The sequence below is a fragment of the Dipodomys spectabilis genome, unplaced genomic scaffold (assembly GCF_019054845.1).
Source record: "Dipodomys spectabilis isolate Male_0828 unplaced genomic scaffold, ASM1905484v1 ptg000172l, whole genome shotgun sequence".
Taxonomy (NCBI): domain Eukaryota; kingdom Metazoa; phylum Chordata; class Mammalia; order Rodentia; family Heteromyidae; genus Dipodomys; species Dipodomys spectabilis.
In genome coordinates, this window is record NW_024870849.1 from 1,315,810 (window position 1) to 1,325,438 (window position 9,629).

General features: G+C 34.1%; 1 pseudogene; it reads left to right on the forward strand.

Moving 5' to 3' along the window:
* The first annotated feature begins 4,631 nt into the window (after positions 1–4,631).
* On the forward strand, positions 4,632–4,728 carry LOC122119545 (annotated as a pseudogene).
* Positions 4,729–9,629: the final 4,901 nt, after the last annotated feature.

The window sequence follows — 9,629 nt, forward strand, 5'->3', positions numbered from 1 at the left end:
CAATGTCACATCATTTGATTCAGATTTCCATTCTTTGTCTACTTAGTGTCATTAACTGCACTAAATGCAAATATGAGAGGGGTGCTGGTGGCTCATGCCTGTAATCCTAGCTACTCAATAGGCTGAGACCAGAGGATTGTGGTTCAAAGCCAGCCTGTTCAGGAAAGTCCATGAGACACTGATATTAATTAACCACCAGAAATCTGGAAGTACTGCTGTATCTAAAGTGGTAGAGTGCTCAATTTGACCTGAAGAGCTGAGGGACAGCACCCAGGATCAGAGTTCAAGCCCCACAACTAACAAAAAAGTGCAAATATGACTTTAAGTTTCCCCAAAAGGAATGATGACATCAATAGTAATTTTGTAAGCAGAGAAAAAAATTCCAAAATGATTCAGTGCACCTACTTTTGCTGAGTTTTTAAAGTTACGGCTTCTTTGCTGGACATATTCTCTTCTTTTAAAAATTGTCAAATATTAGCTTTATAATAAATTTCATCTTATATTTCTTGGTTTAAGACAGAAGTCCATACAGTTGATGTCACTTGGGTTTCTTAATATCTTAGTTCAAAGCCAACCCAGGCACGAGAGTCTGTCAAACTCTTATTTGTAATTAAACACCAAAAAATCCAGAAGTAAAGTTTTGGCTCAATTAGTAGAGTACTAGCTTTGGAGGTAGGTGGACAGAAAAGACAATTGATCAGTTACAGGGTCCAGCCTCTGAGTTCAAGCCCCAGAACCAGCACAAACTAAACAAACAAGCAAATAAAAGAAACCCCAGGTATTTCTTTGGGACCCTACTTAAAGGAGTACTGGTCTGAGAAGAGGCTGCTTTTGCTGATCATACTCACTGCAATCTGCTTTCTTGGAATCCTTATTGCTATGGAGAACTCAGGACCAGACTAAAGGAATTGATAACTGAATCCTACAACAAGAGAATCAGCTCAGGAGTGAAACATCCACTCCTAAGACACGTTAAAGCCTCCATATCTTTGTTTCTTTGCAGTACAATACTTTTAAAACAACATTATTTCTTCTTCTTCTATGCTGGCCTTCAAATGGCACATTGTTTACTTTTGTAATACTCTCAACTAGAAGATTACAGACAAGTTTATGTGAGTAAAGAAGACACTCAAAACAGCCAGATTCCTTCAAGCCTCAAATTCTTTTCTTGTACAGTAAAAAGGAAAGCAAAAGTTCACTTGAACTTTTAAATTCCTCTATGTTCAATTCCTCTCCTGGGATCAGTTTCCACATCCATTAACAATAACTTTCACTTACTTCCAGTAACAATCTATGGTAATATGTTCTTGATCTTGTTTCTTCCATAGTATCTTTAAGCTATCAAGTGTGGCTGAGGACAGGACTATCCAGTTCAGACAAAGAGAACTCGAAGAAGAAAGATAAGGTTTGCAGCAGATGTAGGTGATTTATAATCTTAGACAATCTACTTAAATCTGTTGAAAATTCTCCCCTACCCCAAACTGCCCTCTTTTAAAAGCTTTGTTTGCTTTTCCCAAGACTGCCCTTCATTAACTATTTAAAATTTTGAGGGATCATATTCATACTCTCTAGAGATTGATGTTTGGTTGTGATTTTTATGTGTTTTTGCTTTTTGTGTTTTTTCACTGAATTTCAAAAGGTTGTGCAAGTGTGTTACAATTAAATATATCAAATTGTCCCATGCTCCTGGATCACAGTCACTCCTTCTATCATTCCTACCCCTTCTCCAAGATTTAGTTCTGATTTAACACTTCCTTTATCGCATGTGTACATTGAGTATTATAGCTGTACTTTCCCCTTGTTCTATTTTTCTTTCTTTATTGTGAAAATACTGTACAGAGGGGTTACAATTACATGGGCAAGATAAGGAGTACATTTCTTATCAAGTATTGTAGCCTCCGCCTTTGTTTCCCCTTCCCATCCTCCCCTCGACCCCCACACAATCTTCCTCCCCCCCCACCAAAGTTGCAATTTTTGTTTTCAACGTAAGTACTTGTACATCTCCCTTGTTCCATTTTTCATTAATTCTATGTCTTTACTATTATTCCTCTCTGGTTTCAAATTCCTAATAGTCATTCTGTTAAACTGTCTGTTGATATTTTGACAGGTTTATATACATTCCATGGAATGTCAATGCTGCATATACTTGAACCGATGTCAGCTTTTATTTCCATAATTCATTCATCTGCAATAACAATTTGCAAGTCTGGAGACGTGAAACACCTAGACATGCTGTTATTCTCATCCATTTGGAAGATTCATCTTTAGTCAACAAGAAAGTTTAAAAATGGCTTAGAATGTATTCCTAACTACAAATTTTTATAAATGGCTTTGTAAAATAGTGTGTGATTATTTAACTTAACATGGGATAATACTTTATTCTATGTATGAGTTTTGGGAAAAGAAGTAAACTAAAATTTACTACTATAGAGAAATATGATAGAAATGGAAGACAGATTTTATGTCATATCTCTGAAGAGTATCCAAATTCAAGACATAAAGTCATATTTCTTACTATGTTAGACAGATAGGGAAAACATAAAACAACATATGATAAGGCAATTATTTGTGACTTTTTAAAATGTACCTTATTAAGCGATGAAATTTAATATATTAGCTAACTTTTGGGTTTGAAATATGGGAGGCTGATCTGTTTAACACATTTCTGGAAGGTACCTACTGAACAACAAAAGTGGTGGGTTGTACTATTTCTACAGTTTAATAAATGGTGGAACCTATTTGGCATTAGTGCTGGGTAAATAAATCAACTCTATTTAACTTCCTCTCTACACATAAAAAACTTGTAATGTCACTAAATATCATCTAATTGTCAAATGTTATTTTGGAGAATGTGATTTTAAAAAGTTTATTTGAAAAGGAATACATTTTCAGGAGATTAAATGCATGTTAACATTGGTTTGAGTGTGACAACATTTTTATAGCACAGAACCAAGTTGTACTGAAGTACCTGTGTTTTGAAGCACTAAGGAGCTTTTCAATTAATGTTTTTCTGAATTACATTTGACCTCTAAGTCAAGTTTTCCATGACTTGGTAGACCAATTATGGATCTATTTTTCCAGGAACTATTTTTTAACCAATTTATGCTGGACTGAAATCTTTCATTAATCATTAGAGGAGAGGTACTAAAAATAATCTTATGACACTTTGAGATCTTGTTCACTCATAATGGCTGGTCATCTGTAAATTGAAAATTTGAATTACAGTACATTCTCTCAGATTTTGTGATCTCATCCTTCCTTTTAAGTTGCCTTGCATTTCACAATTGCTTACTGCTAATTTCTGCATCTCAAGAAATTGGGGCCCTGAAATATAAGAAATGAGAAATTGAGATGGGTCTTGAATTATTTTCTGTTTCCATGATGCATGAGAAGCAGAGTAAAATCCCTTATAGATTAGAGGAAAACATTGTTTTTTACCATGTGAATTCAGAAGATCAAGAACACTTACAAAGTATCACAAGTTTATACCGAAGACATGGTACTGATAACTTTTATATTCTAAAATATTTTCTAAACCTAATTATTCATATTCCAATTGTATTTATTGTAATAAATAAATATCAATTTGCCAAATTATCAACTAATTCTAGTAAGTTTCACTGTGTGAAATATGAAATCAGCACATATAAATATAAAATAGATAACTATGTATAATATAATAAAAAGGCACATGTTTTGCATTGTTCTGTTGTGGTTAGGGTTTCAAAGGCAACTATGTTTCAAAATATTATTCTATTTTCTCTAACTTAGTGTTTGATAGAGTTAGACCTAAAGCTTTACCATTTGTAAATTTATAGGGTAGAAGCAAGAGGAAACATGGTGATTAAAACATTAACAATTTAAGGCCTAATAATGAGGAGAAACATAGGGACTTCCACTGCAACTATGAAAATATTTGATGATAGAAAGGCAGTAGTGTAATTGCTGCATGGTTGGATGGTAGACAGGCCAGGACATTAGGTAATAAATGCATATGAACAATTTATTCTCCCCCTTGTCTTTAGCTACTTTTGAAATGGTAGGTAAAATAAACAATTATATTTTGATAAATACATTCTAGTCTGAACAGTTCTGTCTGAAATGTTCATCTCTCTATGATCCCTTGTAACTAAGATTTGTTTTGTTCAAGTAAGACAATCTAGGGTGTCAGGGTAAGATATTCTGGTTGGTCTGCTCCTACATGGAAGAAGGGTAAAGCGTCAGGGAGATATTTGTGCCTGTAAGACCTCATTTGGGAAAATTTCAGCTGTAGAGGTTTAGAAGTAGCTCTTAAGCAAGGCTTACTTTCAATCCATTAGCTCCACAAAGGTAACTCAGTTAGATAAATAAGTACTTGAAAAAGTCATCACCTTTGGACCTAGCTATAAATTCTTGAAATTACAATCAAATCCCAAATGAAAAAGACTTAAAATAATTATTGACACAAAATATTTCAAATATGAGCAATCGACTGAACAATATAATTTTTTCCAGTGTTCACAGAATTTTAGGGAAATAAGATCAATCGCATTGTTAGGAACAATAAGGTTTCCTTGTTACAAATAGGCACCCAAGGATATAAGCCTGTTTAAAGATTGCATCATTAACTACTTAAATTTAGAGGACACTACATGCTTCAGCAACACGTATACCCAAATTAAAATACAGAGATTAACATGGCACTTGCACAAGGATGTTATGAAAATTTGTGAAGTATTGCATATTTTTCATTCTTCAGATTCAAGAAATGAAAAACAGTTATTAAAAAGCTGATTACAAAATTACAAATGTAATAATACATGTAATTCATATAATTAAAAGTTAGTTTGACCTCAGTGTATAAAATCTTCACCTTAGAAAGGCCTTTACATAGCATAACCTTTACAAAACTGTTGAAAATAGACAACTTTGTCACTTTCTCCAAAGAAATAAAATAGTATAAGGACCTAGGAAAAAAAGAATCTTAAACTGTTTCTATCTGGAATGCAATCTGAAAGGACATACAAATGAACCTATATATTATAAAACAATGTAGAATTTAGAGTATAACTAGGAGAGAATAAAAAAAGATTATGGACATTATACAAACATAGATTATAGAATATTTTAAAATATACTATTTTCAGACAATGACCAGAAATACTTTAGTTTCTCTACTACTCATTTCAAAAGATAAGTTAAAATTATTTCTGATTAAAAAATAACAAACTCTGCAGAAATCATTATAGATGTATATAAAAACTCTTGAATATATTTTGACATCAAATGCAGGCAATTCACTTGGAAGTATTCCACAGAATCCATGAATTTTTACAGTAAGAGATTGTTGTTGCCAGGCGCCAGTAGCCCACGCCTATAATCCTAGCTACACAAGAGGCTGAGATCTGAGGATCTCGGTTCAAAGCCAGCCCGAGCAGGAAAGTCCATGAGATTCTTATCTCCAATAAACCACTAGAAAACTGGAAGTGGAGCTGTGGTTCAAGCGGTAGAGCACTCTCTTTCAGCCGAAGAGCACAGGGATAGCACCCAGGCCCAGAGTTCAAGCCCCACAACCAACCAAAAACAACAACAACAACAACAACGAGATTTCTTTTATTTAGATTGTGAAAATATTTTGTATGGACATAAAAGGATGGACTGTCATTTTTGAAATTTAAGAAACTTAACCAAACCATTAGGACTGAGGAGAACAATTTGTACAGCCTTCCACAACTTCAAAGATGTAGTGATACATACTTTTCCGTTTGGCCATATCAAATGCAGTTTTTTCCAAGTTGTTCTTCAGGCCTGGATTGACATAAGGGTTCAACAGAAGTAGATCCAAAGTATCTTTGCTATCTCAATACTCAGCATCAAGATGCAAGTTGGTCAAGAGGCCTTTAGTTTTGGCATTGGTATCTGCATCATGATGAAGTGAAAAAGAAGCCACAATGGTATTATTCCAGATATATGCATTGTGCTGGGGTGTCCAGCCATCTACAGTTACTGCATCTGCCGCTGAGCCATCAACTCATGGACAATGTCTAAGTGTCCACTGTAGGCTTCCCGATGAAGTTGGGTATATTCATCGTCATCCCTAGTATTCACATGAGTGGCCTTTTAGGAAAGTAGTCTCCACACTGTAGTAAGCTGATTATTTTCAGCAGCCCAAAGAAAAAATTTGTTTCGATCCTTCTCCATTTAATTTTTGCAATTGACATCATTCCTCACTTGTTCATCTTATTCCTCATTTTCATCATAATTGCCTAACCAGAGACTTTGAATGCCAATGGGAATAAGGTGTCCATGTATTTCCCTACATAGATTGAACTGGTCAGAAATATCCAGTGAATTTTCTGCATATGTTTTTTCACCATGATTTCTATTCTCTTTTTCCATTATTACTACTCAAAATTATTCTAACTTGAGAGTAGGGAATTTATGGAGAGCAGAGGAAAAATGTTCCTCAATATTCAAAGGTACAGACTCAAAGTGAGGACCATGGGTGTCTTTAAGTGCAGCTTATTCTAGGAATTAGAAAATATGAAATAATGACTTCTATAAAAATGATCTGGGAAATGTCAGAGCAGAAAGTGAAATGAGGAAACCAAAAACATAAAAGCAAAATAAATTAGGATAATTATGTAGCAATAATATCATGCTGATTCTGAACTGCTCTTCGTTTGTTTGTTTTTGGGTCCGGGGGTGGGGCCTGAACTCTGGGCTTGGGCACTGTCCCTCAGCTCAAGACTAGCGCTCTACCACTTGAGCCATAGTGCCACTTCCGGCTTTTTTCTTTTTGCTTATGTGATGCTGAGGAATAGAACCCAAGGCCTCAGGCATGTAAGGCAAGAGCTCTACCACTGAGCCACCTTCCCAGCCCAATCTATTGTTTTGATTATATTCTCTAAGAAGAAAAAGTGAGAATAGATAGCAAAGGACTACTAATATGTTTGACTTCTCATTAAGCACCTTCAATCACCAAAATCACATGAAAACAATAGACAGGCCTAATTTATTAGATGAAAACAAGTGTCTTTAAAAAACAAAACAAAAGAATTTAAGTAGTCATACAAAGGACTTCGATTTTACTATAGCACTATACATTTTTTATAATGTTGGGTAACAATAAATATTGGATCCATTAGAAAGCTCTTAAAGCAATTATGTTCAATAGTAAGTTCTCTTACACTATATCATGATATTTTTGTGTATGATCTTAAGAAGAAATTTACATTACTAACTTGAATTTCTGACAGAACAACATCATCACTGCACATCTTGCTTTTATCATCTACGTTTTAAATTACTATTTAATTATGTGCATTAGATAAGCATAAAAGAATAATAGAAGCCACGTTGATGGCTCATGTCTTTAATCCTAGCTAATCAGACAGATGAAATCTTACGATTGAGGTTTGAAACCAGACCAAGAAACAAAAAGTCCAGGGGCTGGGAAGGTGGCTCAGTGGTAGAGCTCTTGCCTTGAATGCATGAAGCCCTGGGTTTGATTCCCCAGAACCACATAAGCAAAAAGAAAAAAAGGCAGAAGTGGCACAGTGGCTCAAGTGGTAGAGCGCTAGCCTTGAGCTGAAGAGCTGAGGGACAGCACACAGGCCCAGAGTTCAGGCCCCAAGACCGGACCCACACCCCCAAAAAAAGAAAAAAGTAAAAAAATCCATTAGATTCTGATTTGAATGTAACCAGCAAAAGCTAGAAATGGTACTGTGGTACAAGCGGTAAAATGCTAGCCTTGAGAAAACTAAAACAAAAAAAACAACAAATTCTGGGACAGAGCCAGGCCCTAAGTTCAAGCCTTAGTATTAGCACCAAACAAATGAATGAATTACTTAATTAAAATAAATTAAGTGGTCACATGTGTCAAGGCAAGTAAAATGTAACACCCGTGGTGACTGGATTGTGTATTATTTTGTAATGAGGTAAATTATCATTTGTCCTAATCACTAATATTTTATTTGAACTTTTTTGTACAATAAACCCTGAATTTAGCATGCCTGTATATGTGTGTGTGTACATGTGCACACATGTGTGTATGTGTATATGTATGTGTGTGCTGTTGCAATGTTGCTTGCCAATGTGAACAAGTTAAGCCTGAAAAGATCTAACTGTGTTGCAATATTTTATTTATCAGTATCTGTCATGTCATCTCTATGGAACCACCCTTCTGTACATTTTAGTTGTCAAATAATAACATCATCATAATCAAAGCATTTACAACATTAAGTTAGATAAAAGAGACTGCTTTCAGCTCTTATTATATGTTAGGTGAGAAGATACAGACATAATTAGGTAGTAAGTTATTGATGTAAGCTGATTGTCAGTACAAAATATGTATTTGATCTCTTAAATTGTTTATACATTTAAGATATACTCATGAAGTGGGTTTGCCTGACTTGACCAAACAAGTATTACTCTCTGGTTATTCCTGTGAAACACAAGATCGATAAATTCTTTCCAGATTTCTGTTGAAAATAACTTTCTTAGTAAGATCATATCTATTCTAAGAGATAATCAACTCCATATTATATTTGAATATCCCATCTTATTGCGCGAAAATCAGTATTGTGGATATGCTTGTTAGATATTCCTTTCAAAAACAAACAAACAAAATCATGTGTCATCTCCAAATGGTGGATGTATTTGAAGTTGTTTTGTACATGCAAAGGGATCTTCAAGAATGGCTCTTTTGTGGGATTAACTATTGCAACTTTAACAAATAAGGCTTTTTAAATATCTTTTCCAATATAAATAACATTCCAGAGCGAGTCTTAAATTTCTGAAAAAACTTTTGACTATTTAAGTATTATTTCAGTTCATTGACTGTAGAGCTAAAGACATTTCGAAATAAATATTGTTAAGATCTGAAAATGTAAGTAGGTATACAGGCTTTTTATGCATCATTTTATGAAAACCCAATTTTTATGAAAGTAAATGAAATAGAATAATAGAATGTAAGTGAATTTCATAAGCTAATTATTAGTATAACTTTGTTTTCTATTAACACAGTCCTTTGAATATAGATGATGCAGTTAAATTATTTCCTTTGTGTCTCTTAACTTTAGTTAGTTTTAGAATCTGTATACGTAGAAGAGTGAATTTGTAGTATAAATAAAGGTCTTTAAAATGATTAGGATTAATCTTGTGTTTTGTGTCCTACGCCCAAGAAAATAAGTTATTTTCAAGTGTTAATAGTTTATCATTATCATTATCATAACACATTTTGAAAAAATGCAGTAGTATTGATGTCTTTTTAAACCAATTGTATTCACAAGTTGGAGAGTCTTAAATTCATATGTAAGTCTTGGTGTCTATGAGTTTTAACCTCTTGTTCCTAACATTAATGATAGGCCAGACTGCATTTTGGGGTATATGAAACGTAAAATATTTATCTGGGTTCAAATGTGATTTTTATATCAGTCTTGCTTTAAGAACATTTTAAAGTAATACATTTCTCTCAAAATGTTGGGTGTAAAAGCAATCAAAATACATCTAATGGTAAACAACTTAGGTGAGCAATGTGGAAATGATTGTTTCCATAAGATCTGCAGTCTGTTTCCAACAGGATTTGGCAGGTCGTTCTTTCACTATGACTGTGTTAAACAGAGATGTGGTCCCCAGGCAGTGCAGAG